The sequence below is a fragment of the Vicugna pacos genome, chromosome 20 (genome assembly GCF_048564905.1).
Source record: "Vicugna pacos chromosome 20, VicPac4, whole genome shotgun sequence".
NCBI classification, from domain to species: Eukaryota; Metazoa; Chordata; class Mammalia; order Artiodactyla; family Camelidae; genus Vicugna; species Vicugna pacos.
Window position 1 is genome coordinate 33498148 of NC_133006.1, and position 14662 is coordinate 33512809.

The 14662-nt window shown below is 41.6% G+C and overlaps 1 protein-coding gene across 2 annotated transcripts in view; it reads right to left on the minus strand.

Annotated features, from left to right (window-relative positions):
- The window catches only part of GMPR (guanosine monophosphate reductase), a 107320-nt gene that overhangs the window by 46808 nt on the left and 45850 nt on the right, over positions 1-14662 (minus strand). The window contains exons 2-4 of one of the 2 annotated variants that reach the window (XM_072945628.1): positions 2700-2831; positions 2355-2467; positions 1544-1639 (exon numbers count right to left, since the gene is read on the minus strand). The exons of the other annotated variant lie outside the window; for it this stretch is intronic. The gene's annotated coding sequence lies outside the window, so the exon portion shown is untranslated. The remainder of the gene's footprint in view (positions 1-1543; positions 1640-2354; positions 2468-2699; positions 2832-14662) is intronic. 2 annotated transcript variants of the gene reach the window in all.

Here is a 14662-nt window from a genome sequence, read left to right on the forward strand (position 1 = left end):
TTCCTTAATCATCTGAATTGCACGATTTCTCCGACATCTGAGTACCCATGAGGACCTATGAGCTCTTCCAAGATTGGCCTGTGGTCAGCAGGGGAGGAGGATCAGAGCGGAAGACTCATGGCGTCACTCAATGGATGGGGGCGAAGTGGAACTTTGAGATGTAAGGTAGAAAATTTCAAAAAGGCTGTTTGAAAGGGGTGTTTGGTCAGTTGAATTGCGGGTCCCTGTTCATCATGATTCCTGGAAGGGCCTCAGGCCATTTAAAACAAGTTTACTTAAACGTTGCTTTGAGGTCTTAGTTTTTGCCCTTTCTACCTTGCCAGAGCTCACAGGGCGGTATGAGTTACACGGCTGACATTTGCATACATGTTGGAAAATGTGTCTTTTAGAGTGAGAACCTTGGGCTGAGTCTGCGTGAAGAGAAATTTCCTAGCAAGGAAATTCCCTGGTGAGACTATTTCTAGAGCAATTTTTGCTACAGTAATAGCATTGCCTTCTTGCAGGGGAAAGCCTCGGGCTATCCAGAGACTAGAAGTATCACAAGTGAGACATGGGAATAGGGCAGTGACCAAGGAAGGTTAGAAGAGTCAATTGCCAGGTGGGGGTGGGAGGGGGTGGGGGCAGGTATGATAACGTCACAGTTGGGTGCTATGCGGGGTGGGACGGGGTTCCCTGAATGACATCAGGCACAAACAGGGCAAAGCACATGATGAGGTGTTAGATTGGAAAAGCCAGGCACAAAGAAGCATTTTTGATCTGATCCCTTGTCCCCCCTGTGCCCAACCTTGCCGCTGAGTGTAATGCATTGTCCTGGGGAGGAAAGAGGACATGGGGTCGTGGAAAACCCAGCTAGGTGTAGCTCACATTTGTGAACAGGTGGAGGGAGAAGCCTGCTGAAGTGCAGGCAGCCTTTTCTATCACTGGCCCCTCTTACAACTGGCGGCATGGGCTGGATCAGGAACCGCAAAGGCGCCAAGGTGGTGGGAGGATGTTTTGTGGGGCAAGGGCCTTTAGCAGCTATGTGAACCCAAGCTTTTCCCTTCTAAGACGTCGATGACCTGATTTACCAAACAAAACCTTCCTAAGCACCAAGTAATTGTTACAAATCCAATAAATTAAAGTAAACCGAAAGTTCTCTTCCATGTTTCAATACTGAGAATGACATGGAAGATTTCACCTTAAAACCGTAAATTGACTTAAATCGACTACACAAACACACATTTAAATTGACTGCACAAACACACGTTTCAAACTGTAGTGAAAAGATAAATACCAAATATGCAGACCCCTTCTTAACATAAGTGTATTGCTGCTAGTGTTCTGATTCTCTTAAGCATTTCTACATGTAATTCTGAATCTCACCAGGTTGAAAAACACTTACCCATTTTAGGAAGATGGTTACTCTACAGTTAACGGACGTTCTCTACTGAGGGAGACTCACAGCTGAAGGCTGCCTAGATTCTCACTTGTGACCGTGATGGAACACGCTGGTTCTTGCTATTCCTTTATGATTCCATAACAACAAGAGAGGATGGTCACTTACCCCTGTCCCTGGATTTAAAATTTGCACATGACCTAGTTCTTCTGTCTTCTCCAGGAGGAGTACGGAGGAGGCCCCAGCTCCCATCTCACTGAAAAACTGAAGACATATCAGTGTTTTTTCATATAACCCTGAAGACCTTTAAATTTGATGGGTTTCTACTAAGTTTAAAGACCTCCAGTTCTCATGGAAACTTCCATTCTTTCATACGTAAAAAAGAGATGACAGCGAACATTATATGTAATTATATTTTTTATTTTATGTGAACTTCACTGACTGGAGGTTATAACTTACACAGCTGGTCAACTGAAGCTCTCTTTCGGTCAGATAACGCTTTTTAATTTTTAACTTTCTACTTTCTGTATCCTTCATTGATATAATAAATGAGCCAATAACAGCAGTCACAAGGTTCAATAAAAATGCATTCTTACAAATGAACTTATTTGCAAAAGAGAAACAGACTCACAGGCATGGAAAACAAACTTAGGGTTACCAAAAGGGAAAGGGGGACGGATAAATTGGGAGTATGGGATTAGCAGATGCACACTACCATATATAAAACAGATAAACAATAAGGTCCTACTATATAGCACAGGGAACTACATTCAATATCTTGTAATAAACTATAATGGAAAGGAATTGGAAAAAGTACATATATATGTGTATAGAGTCTTTTTCACTGTGCCTGGAACATATACTTTAATACATGGTAGCTGTAAGAATAGGTTACTGTTAGTATTCTTTTATATAAAAATGAACTCAGATGAACTAACAAGGAATGTGAACCTGTTTATAAACACAGACTTTTACATACATTTCACTCTTCCCCAGCCTTGGGCTCCGGCCACCTGCGCTCCCGAGAAGTGATGGCCATCCTTGGAGAAACTCTAGCATGAGACGTTCCCTCATGTCGAAATTCCACAGACTCTGTGAGAAGTAGAGAGGTTTGGTGTGTCTCTGGTCTTTTTCTGAGGTGAAATTTCATTGGAGGGAGAAGAGATTCTGGAAGCTGTGTTGGGGGGTGGGGGTGGGGGTGGGGATGGGTGCTGGGACCTGGGGGAGGGCAGTTTGCAGCATTAAATAGAGAAGCTGCCAAGACTTGAGTCCCACGTTTCTTATTCTCAGTTTGGCCCAGGTCCTGGTCTCTGTTTCCTCTCACCTCTTTCTTTGTATTAGTCAAATGCTGTCTCCTTCAAATCCATAACATTTCATCCTCCCTTGTTGCCCTGGAAACAGCTCCTTTTTTTACAGCCAGGAGGGTTTTATTGATCTCTCTGCCTTCTTTCAACCCCTTTTTAAAAACAAAAACAACAACACCCCTTTTTAAAAACAAAAAACAACATCCTAAAAACTCTTCCTAGAAAAACTCAAACATTTACAAATACACATATCTACTAACTTTCTCTTTAGTAATGAAACAATGCCTCCTTTTTTTCGGTTTGTGCAGTTTTCTCTATCTCTAATCAAATTCAAGACTACCTGTTTTTGTGTGTGTGGCATCTAGTATATTTGATTGAATGTGTTCTCTTAGTACATTTATATTCATGTTAAAATTAATTTGTGGCATCTGCCCCATCTCTGACTGACAGCTTCGTACAGAAACTTAATACAAAAACCCTGACTACACACAAGCCGGCCATATAACAGAAAGAATCCCACATTTCAGGAGCTGAGCTGCCCATCTTGAGTAATACTTCATATAGTAAAATTCTGGTGCAATTAACCCTAATTTAAGCCACAATATATAATAGCTTGGGCTTTGAGAAGTCCTGGCATAATTATTTTTCATATCTGAATGCTGATTATCAGAGATTACGGAAGCCTTAGATTCTTGGGGGATAATTAATTTAATTAAGAGAGGAAATTAACTCTATAGCCAAAGCTACTTCCCATTTTACAAAGGAAATAGAAAAATTCCTCTAAAATATGACCTGTTGATAAAAATGGATGTGCACACATCCCCCTCTCCATCATTGGTGTGATGGAGCACACCTGCATCCAGAAGCGCTGGGCCCTGTCGTGGAGATGTGCCTGACCCCACATGAGGCACCCATGCCCCACCTCTGTTCAGGACAGCAGGGCTCCCTGTGGGCCGCCACACACAAGGAGGATTACCCTTCTGAGTCCCTTCCTTTCTAGGTCCTGATTCCCAAGCTAGAAAGTTCCTGCTCCTCTTTGCTATCCCATAGCTCCACCCACCCTGGCCTTTTGTCCTCATTTGAGTAATTCACCATTTTCTCTCTTTTTTCCCCTTTTCCAGCCCCTATTATTTTCTAGGTTCAGGAAGAGGAAAGCAGGCTCTCCAGGCTACCATCCTAGTCTTTGTCTCCCTGAGTTCAGCTGGTTCTTTGAAGCTTGGTTTTTGCTTAGGAGTGGGACAGGAGAGGGGACCCTGGGGCCGGTGAAGGAACTACACACAAAAAACATAGTACTTCGTAATTTTATAAATTTGATTAGTTTAGAGCTGAAAAGCAAATCAGCCGTTAGTGCAGTTCTGTCACTTATTAGTGGGGAACCTGAGGCCCAGAGATGTTAAAGGGTTTGCTCGAAGTCACCTAGTCAGTGCAGAGGCAATGCCAATGTCCACGTCCCCATGCTTTCAGGCCAGTGTTGTTTTCGGAAGAGTGTGTTTCCCCTCATGTAAGAACTCAATTACTACATTAAAAGTTTCTAATCAACCATAGATAATTTTTACTGGCTTTAAAAATATTAATGAGCATGGTACAGTCTTGTTACCTATACTGGAAGAACTTGAATACTCCAAATTAAACCCCATGTTGAGAAACAAAGAATTCAGAAAGGAATATTTCTTGGTCATTCTAGATAGTCGATTATTTGTCATCAAACTGAAGAAGGGGCTTAGCGGAGGTGCCCCCTCTAGGTCAATGTGTGATAAAGCAATAAATCATTAGCCAATCAAAGCGTGTCACTCCTGGCTGAGAAACTGCTACCGGAACTCAATTTTTCTGAGTGGACTGGCAAGAAATTTCGCCAAGGATGCTTATGCTCAGCATACAGTGGAAGCTGTTTCATTTTCTACAGCCTCTTCTTATTCATGATTTCTCCCTGGGCTTGGCTTCCAGAAGCCTCTTTTAATTGACTTAAATCTTCACGTGTCACATCCTGTCTGAACCTCAGAGTTTCTGAAAGAAACTGAAAACAGGATTCAAAAAGCCACGCTTCCGACAGTCCTATATCTTTGCAACTTGTGTTCCCTTCGCTCTGGAGAAAGGACACTGAGGGTGCGTGTGCTTGTATGCACCACTAGAGGGCACTTTGACACTTGCTTTCGAGTCTAGTTTTTCAGAATCTCCAACTCGCAGTTCCGTGTGTCCGTTGTGTCTACACGTTACTGATATTTCATAGTAGCTCTAGTGAAATGCTCTGCCTATACAGTGATACTCTGTGATGCTTAAATATTGCTGGTGTCCCTCACTTCATTCTTCTCCAAAAGTTTTTTTAGCTATTCTAATTCCTTTGACTTTTCATATAAATTTTAGAATAATCTTGCCTATATCTATACAAATTCTTGCTTGTATTTTGATAGGAATTGTGTTAACTCTGTATATATATTTGGGGACAAGTGACATTGCTACTCTATTGAGTCTTCAAATCCATGAATATGGTGTGTCTCTCCATTAGTTACATATTTCTTGATCTTTTTTTAACCAACCTTTTGTAGTTTTCAGCATACAAATCCTATACATGTGCTGTTAGAGTCACATCTAAGTATTTTGGGGTTTTGGGTGGTTATAAGCAGTATTGTACTTTTAAGTTCGCATTTTCAGTTGAGCATTATGTTGAATAAAATTAGTAAGAGCAGAGAGCTTCCCTCATTCCCAATCTTAGGGAGAAATCAGTCTTCCCACATTAGGTACAGTGTTATCTGTAGCTTTTTGTACTGTCTGTGCTTTTGTAATAAGGGTAATAATTTTTTTCATAAAAAGAATTGGGAAATGATCTTTCCTCTTCTGTTTTCTGGAAGAGATTGTGTAGAATTGGTCCTTTGGTCCTGAGGTCCTTTGCCAGTCTGCCTTCCTTTCTCCACTGTTCAGAGTTTTCATATGTTTGTCTTATATCTAATGTGCAGGGGTTTCAGTTGTATTCAGCAGAAGAGAGAGTGAAAAGTACTTCTCCATCTTCCCAGAGGAGGAATTCAATTTTCCCATATTTTAAATGAGCAAGTTGGTCTGTAGTGTCCTCTCAAGATCTTTTAAGCTCAAAAAATTACGTTATCCCATGACATTTAATTCTTGTTTGCCTTTTTATGGTCACTGCAGGATTACTGGGGGATTGTAACCACTATGCCATTAACATGTTTTCTAGTTGCAACTTCATGACTTTCCTACTCACCCCCACATGCTTCCTGCTCATCTAGGAGAAACAAAGGGATGTTCTCCAGCTGGTATTGCTGTTCGCTTCAATAAAAAGACCAGCTGTTGTACCTTTTACGAGGTGGTGATTGCTTTGGTAGGAACCCCACTTCAGAACGTGGAAGGTCCAGGAACTGCCAAATGAAGTAGGGAGTAAAAGAGTTGAGAACCTCTGGTAGAGGGCAAAATATCCTTTACCCAGAAGCACAGGCTTTTCTCACTAACGACATTTCTCATGACATTAAAATGCAAATTCAAACACTGCTGGTAAAAACCGACATCAGCACATGCTTTCAGAATTCTTCATCGTTCCATTTTCAAGCTCATGTTCCACACAAGATGGTTTAGTCTTTGAAACTGGCTCCATTGGCATGCACAGCAGTGTTACAACTTGTTCAAATGTTAATGCAAGCAATTGCTATTAATTTCCTGTTTACTCTAATACAAAAATGGAAAACTTTATTCATTCAGCCAGCATTTATTCTCCTCCCGGACAGATCTCCCTCCTGGCCCTCCCATCCCCTCCCTCCTCCTTCTCTTCATCCAGACTCATTCCTACAGAAACACCCTCCATTCCATTCATTTCTCCCATGTTTTCCACTCTCTTCATTCAATTATTTACCAACTGGGTTTTTTTTTAATATTAAAACAAATATCATAAAACTTTATACTGATTATCTAACATCAACAGTTAATCTAGGCAGAATAATAATAATTTTGTACTTCAATCTGTTTCTTAGTTGCATTTTTTATAGGGACGATTGTTTTCAATATAGAAGTCAAATTTTAAAAGTTGAGATATAATTCATATACTATAAGATGCATCATCATAAAGTGTACAATTCAAAGGCTTTTAGAATATTCACAGGCTGTGTGAGGTCCCTGAAGGTACTGAGGAAGCTGATGAATGAAGAGCTTGCAGGGGGTAGTTTGGGGTAGTGGGCAGCCATAAGATGTCCTAAAGGATAGAGAAATAAAGGAGAATGTGTAGAGGTGAGAAGTCAAGTCTTGGGAGGGTGTGATGACCTCCATACCAAGATGGAAATGCAGAAGGGCAGAAGGTCCCCACAGCTGGAAGAAGAGAGTCAGTCAAAGAGTCCTTAGCCTGATAAAGGTTAAATCCAATTGGGGAGCAAAGTGTGTTCCTACACAAAGCAACTCCACGTAACTGCTGGTGAATCTCAGGATTAGGGACAGAGCCCGTCACTCCTCAGCTGGTCAAGTTTGCCTGAGGTCTACTCACTGTTGGCACAGTCATGGCGTCTTCTCTGAGCCACTGGTCTTACTATCTTTCCATCCTAAACACCATCCCTAGAACCCTCCCATCTTTCACTGCTCACCTCATGTCCTGGAGGAAATACCCCGAGCCATCCTGTCTGTACTGAGTCCTCTCTTCTCGCTGCATTTTTAAGGAAATCCAGTGATACAGGAGTCACCGTATGTTTGCCAGCAGTCTGATCACCGACTGCCAGGTGATCTTGCAGCCTAATTACTAACCCAGTCTCGCCTGTGAGTGTCAGCAGCTTGCATTATCACTGTTTCTTTCCAAGTGCCCATTTAAAGATCTTCGCCAGGTATGTTAGTCTGCGAGGGCTACTGAAACCAAACACCATAGACGGACGGGCTTAAACAACAGATAACTGTTTTCTCACAATTCTGAAGGCTGAATGTCCCAGAACAAGGTGCTGCCATGGTTGGTTTTCGGTGAGGTCTCTCTTCCTGTCTTTCAGATGGCCGCCTTCTTTCCGTGTCTTCACATGGCCTTTCCTCTGTGCAGGCGTGAAGGGGGAGAAAGAGGTGGAGAGAGAGAGTGCGCTGTCTGTGACATCTCTTCCTCTTCTTATCAGTCTTTTCAGGTTAGGACCCCATCCTTAAGACCTCATGTAAACCTAACTGCCTCCCTAAAAGCCCCATCTCCAAATACTATCACAATGGGGCTTCGGGCTTCAACATGCATTTGGGGGGACACAACTCAGTCTGCAACACCACGAAAAGACTGGGGATCCTTGCCATAGGGAAAAAAAAAGATCTGAAAATAATACTTGACTTCCTCTATATTTCCATGGACTTACCAAAGGTAGAAAGTCTCAGTGGAATCACCATGTGCGCGCGCACACACACACACGGAATATAGAATAGGTCATCTTCAAACATTTTTCACACATACCACAGTAATTTTGACACACTATCCAATTCCTTGCATTCTTATGACTGTCATCCAGAAGGCTTTATCATAAGTTTTATGTTGTTGCAAAAGATTAACTGCCTGGTATGATGTACTGTGAGTATTAAAATTTTATAATAAGACTGTGAACATTACTCATTTAATCATCACCATTTAAAACCGACAAGTTCTTTTTTTAATGAGAATAAATTTTAAATTGCTCCCTTTTCTCCTTGAAATTGCAACTCAATTCCACTTCTCCATAGAATTATATCCTCTTGTAATAATACATTTTACACTCCAGAGTCTTCTACTGATCACCCTATTATATTTTTCTTCAGTAGAAAAATGAAATTAGTTCTTTTAAAAGTTCCTGTGACTAAGCGTTAAACTGTTAAACATTAATCTGGATTGAGTTTATTATGAATTTATTATTCTTACACAATTGATCAAAGCAACGCATCTATTTTGTATACTTTGAAAAGGATAACAACGCGTAACAGTAAAAACTGCATGGGAGATTCATCTATTAAGGAGATGCATGTTTCCTCCATTTAGTTCATATACCTATGAATGAAAATTACTTTTAGAGCACTGAGATATAGTTAAACATTAATTCTATTTCCATTCTTACTTTTATAACTAAGTATAAACACTGAAAAACTAGCTTGTATAAATAGCTGGATGAGAACTGATGTACTTTTGTTACAGCAAATAACTCAGTTCCTTGAACTCAGGATTGTATGCTAGGAATCACGTGATGATCTTCTTCCTCTCCCTCCCCCTCCTTTCTCTGTCTCTCTATCTCTCTGTCCCTCTCTCTCCCTCCTGCCAGGTTCCCTCCAGAGCTCGGGACATGGATTATTTTGTGCAGTCTCCTAGCAACTCTATGCAGTATGGCCTTTTATTATTCCCATTTTACAAACAAAGAAATTGAGGCACCGAGGAGACTGAATCACAAAGGCACAAATTTAATAGATGGCAAAGCGTGACTTCAAAGCCAGACAGCCTGACCCCAGAGCCTGCACTCCTGGCCACGACCTGGCACAGCAGGGGGCACAAGATAGTCCAATTCTGTCCCAGGGCTTGGAGCACATATTTGTCAGCTGGTTCTTTAATGAGAACGAAACCCCAGAAATAGGAAAGTTCCAAAAACGTTGTTTAAAAGTTCACTCAACTCATCATGGTCTCCTGGAGACTTGCTACCCAGTTGCCAGGTCGCTGATCTTTAGAGAGCTAGCTGGAGAAATTGCCATGATGTAAGAAAGCCCTTTTCTCAGTATTTCCAGGGATTGTCAGGCAATGTTTCTCATCCTTTCCATTCCAGCAAAGTCCAGACTGGCTCTGACTCTCCATCCTGGACAGCCTCCCATGTCCTATGTCCAGGGCTTCCAATGCCCAAAGAGTTGGTCTAACTCAGCCTCATTGCCTCCTGCTGAGGTCTGAAGGCTTCGATTTCTGTGCCAGGCACCACTGAAATGCTGTTTGCTTAAGTCAACCCTGTGTTGGGATCTCGAGGTCCTGGGTGGGGGTCAGCAGCGTATTTCTCTGTTTATTTTCGTTAGATTCTAGCAGTTGCGACCCAGCGGTGTTGATGTACTGGGGCTGCTGTTGCCTGCTGAGCAAGGAAGCAGGGATTGGAGCTGTTGGCAGAGGTCCTGTGGGCATGTGGAAGGGAGGGAGGGAGGGGGTGCAGGGTGGTGGGAGTCCTGTTTGGAAGTAAAAGGAGCCAATGAAAAAGCTTGGTTCTTGACTTGATTGGGTAACTGGCGGCCCAGGCCTGGAGTCTGGCTAGCAACCGTCCTGTACATCTGGCTGCACTTCGGCCCGTCTCTGTGGCAGCCGGTTTTGGGCCTCATGGCTATTACCCGGAGTCAGGAGCAATGTCTTTTATTCTGAGATGTCTAAACCCCCAACCACAGGCATGTTTTCCTCCAGGGCAGAGGGCAAATGCAATTACATCTGTGACCAATTTACACAGCTGGGAGCTCAGCCTCCTGACAGAAACATTTATTTGAGATGCAAGTCTCCAGGGAGCTGGGGAACCAGACAGGAAGTGAGGTCCAGCAAGTCTTTGTTGCCTGTGCTTGCTAGCCTGAGCCTTGAAAACAAAGCACAACAAGAGAAAACGTCAACTTCGGCTTTTTTTTTTTTTTTGACTTGAGATCATTTTCTTTACAAGCCAGGAGGGTTTTCAAGGCGTAGAGGAGAATAAGAATATCCAAATAAGACAAGGCTGACGCTGATCTTGTACAGATACAACATGCATATCGCACACGGAAGTAGTGGCCGGGGCAACTGCTTGGAGGCCCAAACCCCCGATTTCTAGTTCTGACGGCGTCTGACTGCAGCATCCCGGACAAGTCACCTCACTCAGGAACCTCATTACACAAGAGAAGGGCAGCCTCCAGGCCCATGAGCTTTTGAAGGATCTACAAAATTGTTTGGGGCTGGAAAATATTGACATCACCCCCTAACAAATTTAAAAAAGAAAATGGCCAGACTGAAAGACATGGGTCTGTAAGATGTTGTTATTGTGTCCAGTTCATTCATTTTTAAATCCCTATTTTTAAAATCCGTAATTTAAAAAAGAGTTTATCAGGTTAGATTTTCTCACTTTACAGTAATTCTGAGTTGGCTGTACTGAGAAGTCACTGTTAATTGTAAATGATGTGTTATTCATAGACAGATGATTTTTTTGAAGCAAAATGATGAACATCTTGTCAATTTCTTGAGTTAAGAATTAAATATTTAAAGTAAGTGCATTTTAATATGTTTGGTACACACTCAGTGAGGTCCTTTTCAGCATTGAAAATTCCATCACCCTACGTTGGCAGAGGACTCCCAGTCGGATACAATCTCAACAAGGTTGAGCTAATCTTTTGGAGGAAAGCTATGCCAGAAAAGATGGTTAGTATTACAAATGCTGCAGAGCTTCCTGCTAGGAACAGAAGTGAGCAGGCGGGTGTGTATACCTGTGGCCAGCTTTCTGCAGCAAGAGGGACCAGAATCTTGCACAAGCCCAAAAGAGTGAGCTAGAAGCATCAAATGACAGGCCCTTGAATAGGGAGCTCCGGCACAGTGGCATCACCTCTGTCCTCACCAACATAGCACGTGTTAGACTGAACCACATGAAACTGCCGATGACGGACCATTTCCAACCTACAGAAATGGCAGCCTCACGTGGTCCAAACTACCACTTGCAGATGGGAGTGTCATTTCCATCCTCAGGCTGCTTGCAAGGACAGGCTGATTGGAGCGGATGATAAATGTGTTGTGGTGCTTTCTGCTGGAAACTTCAATTCCATCTTAAAACATGAGTGCAATCATTTGCCCAGTTACCCTTGTGAAGAGTCTGGGCTCAAAAATGATTGCCTTCCATAGTTTTGTCCCATGCCCCTGAACTCCAGGGACTCCAATCCTTTGGAATTCTGAGCTGATTGTGGGTCCTTTGCCACCACCTTGCTCAACTCCTTAGGTTTCTAGATCCCTTTTCTAGAACTTTCTAGAGAGCAAAGGAAAACCCTGCAAAAGCATTGCATAGGCAAGCCTACGAGGAACAGTCTAATCCAGTATTTAGCCATAAGGCAAAGACTGGCTTTTGTTGGTTGGTTGGTTTCTTCCTGAAAAACAGCATTGTTGAGATACAATTCACATACCACACAATTCAGCCATTTGAAGTGTACAATTCAATGGCGTTTAGTATATTCACAGTTATGTGTCTATCATCACAATCAGTTTCAAAATATTTTTATGACCCTAAGAAGAAATCCCCTACACTCCTTAGCCATCACTCCCCATCCCGCCCCATCCCATCCCTGCTAGTCCTAGGCAATCCATAATCTACTTTCTGTCTCTATACATTAGCCTATTTTGGGCATTTCATATAAATGGAATCATATATAATGTGGTCCTTGGTTACTGGCTTCTTTCACTCAGCATATTGTTTTCAAGGATCATCCATATTTTAGTACGTGTCAGTACCTCACTTCTTTTTATGGCTGAAAAATATTCCATTATATGGAAATACTGTATTGTGTTTATTTACTTGGCCATTGTGATGGTTAATTTTTTTGTCAACTTGACTGAGCTAAGGGATGCCAGAGAGCTGGTAAGATGTTATTTCTCTGTGTATTAGTGAAGGTGTTTCCAGGATTTGCATTTGAATCAGTAGACTTGAGTAAAGAAGATTTGTCCACACCAGTGTGGGCAGACATCATTTAATCCGTTGAAAGGCCAAACAGAGCAGAAAGGCAAAGGGAGGACAAATTTTCTCTCTCTGTTCCTGAGTTAAGACGTACTTCCTCTCTTGCCCTTGGACATCAGAGCTCCTGGTTCTCAGGCCTTCGGGTCTGGGGCTTATGCCAGCAACCCCCTCCTTCTCAGGCCTTTGGCCCCGGCTGAATTAACTATTAGCTTTCCAGGTTCTCCAGCCTGCAGACGGCAGACTGTGGGGCTTTTTGGCCTCCATAACCGTGAGAGACAATTCCTATAATAAATCTCCTCTTAAATATACACTTAAATATATCCTATTGGTTCTGTTCTCTTCAAAACCCTTGTACATCTACTGTTGGACGTTTAGGCGGTTTCACTTTTAACTATTATGAACAATGTTGCTTTGAATGTCAGTGTCTAAATGTTTACATGGACATACGTTTTCATTTCTCTTGGGTATATATGTAGGAATGGAGTTGCTGGGTCATATGATAATTATGTTTAACATTTTATGAACTGACAGACTGTTTCCCAAAGCAGTCGCACCATTTATATTCTAACCAATAGTGTATGAGGGTTCCATTTTTTTTCTACTTTCTTGCCAAAACTTGTGATTTTCTGCTTTTTTTCTTTTTAAATTATAGCCATCTCAGTGGGTGTTAATTGGTATCTAACTATAGCTTTGATTTGCATTTTCTGATTGCTAGTTATGTTTAGCATCATCTGCTTGTTGGCCATTTGTGTATCTTCTTTGGAGAAATGTCTGTTCAGATATTTTGTCCACTTTTAAAATGGGTTATTTGTCTTTTTGTTATTGAGTTGCAATAGTTCTTTATATATTATAGATACAAATCTCTTACACAGACGATTTGCAAAAATTTTCTCTCATTCTGTGGGTTTGTTTTTCACTTTCTTGATGGTATCCTTTGGAACACAGAAGTTTCACAATTTAATTATGCCCAGTTTATGTTTTCTTTAATTGCTTATACTTTTGGTGTCATATCCAAGAAACCATTGCCTAACTCAAGGTCACAAAAAGTTACACCTATGTTTTCCTCCAAAGGTTTTACATTTTAGCTATTACATAGGTTCTGATCCATTCTGATTTGTATATGGCATGTGAGAGGGTCCAAATTCTTGTTTTAAGTTTAAAATTTTTTGCATATGTCTATCCATTGTCCCAGCACCGTATGTTGAAAAACTATTCTTTCCTCACTGAATGGTCTTGGCATCCTTGCTGAACGTCAATTGACTGTAAATGTAAGAGTTTATTTCTGGACTCTCAAATCTATCTTATCGATCTATGTCTGTCCTTATGCCAGTACCACACTGTCTTGGCTACTGTAGCTTTTCAATAAGTGCTGAAGCTGGGAAGTGTGACTCCTCCAACTTTGTTCTTTTTCTTTTTCAAGATTATTTTGGTTGTTCTGGACCCCTTCAATCGCAATATAAATTTTGGGGATACCTTGTTGATTTCTGAAAAGAAGTCAGCTGGGATTTTGATAGAGATTGCATTGAATCCGTAGATTGATTTGGGTAGTATAGCCATCTTAACAATACTAAGGCTTTTGATCCATGAACATGGGGTATCTTTCCACTTTTTTAGGTCTTATTTAATGTCTTTCAACAATGTGTGTAGTTTTCAAAGTATACTGGTTCTGTCCTTTTTTGGTTAAATTTTTATTCCTAAGTATTTTATTACTTTAATGTTATTAAAAATGAAATTCATTTCTTAATTTCATTTTTGGTTTGCTCATTGCTACTGCATAGAAAGACAACTGATTTTTGCATAACCTTGCTGAACTCACTTATTAATCCTAACAGTTCTTTAGTGGATTCCTTAGGATTTTCTATAACTAAGATGAGGCCGTCTGAAAATAGGCATAGTTTAATTTCTTCCTCTCTAACCTGGATTCCTTTATTTCATTCTGGCTAAGGCCATTTGTATCTCAACTGTCTAAGGAGCTGAACTTCTGTTATCAGCCATCACAGGAGGATGAATTAGGTACCCCGGTACCTTTAGCCAGCCAGTTAATGCTTAATATTCAGCCCACCACCCACATGGAGAGATACACACGTCCCTGAGTATATTTCAAAACAAGTCTCCGGCACTAATCAGGCGTGTGCTTGGACAGTTTATGACAGTGTTCCCAGGTTGAGTGTTGGGATATCAGGGAAGAAAGAGAAGAGGAACAGCTTTGGATGTGGAACCCTTTCTGTGAGGGCTAATGCCCTTAGGATCTCAGCCAGAGAGGGATACGGAAGAGCTCACCGAGGAAGAGGTGGGGACCCACATACACAGAGAACCACAGCCACAGCCTGGACAAACCGCCCAGCTCCTGCCCACCTTCCACACTGCCCGTTACAGGT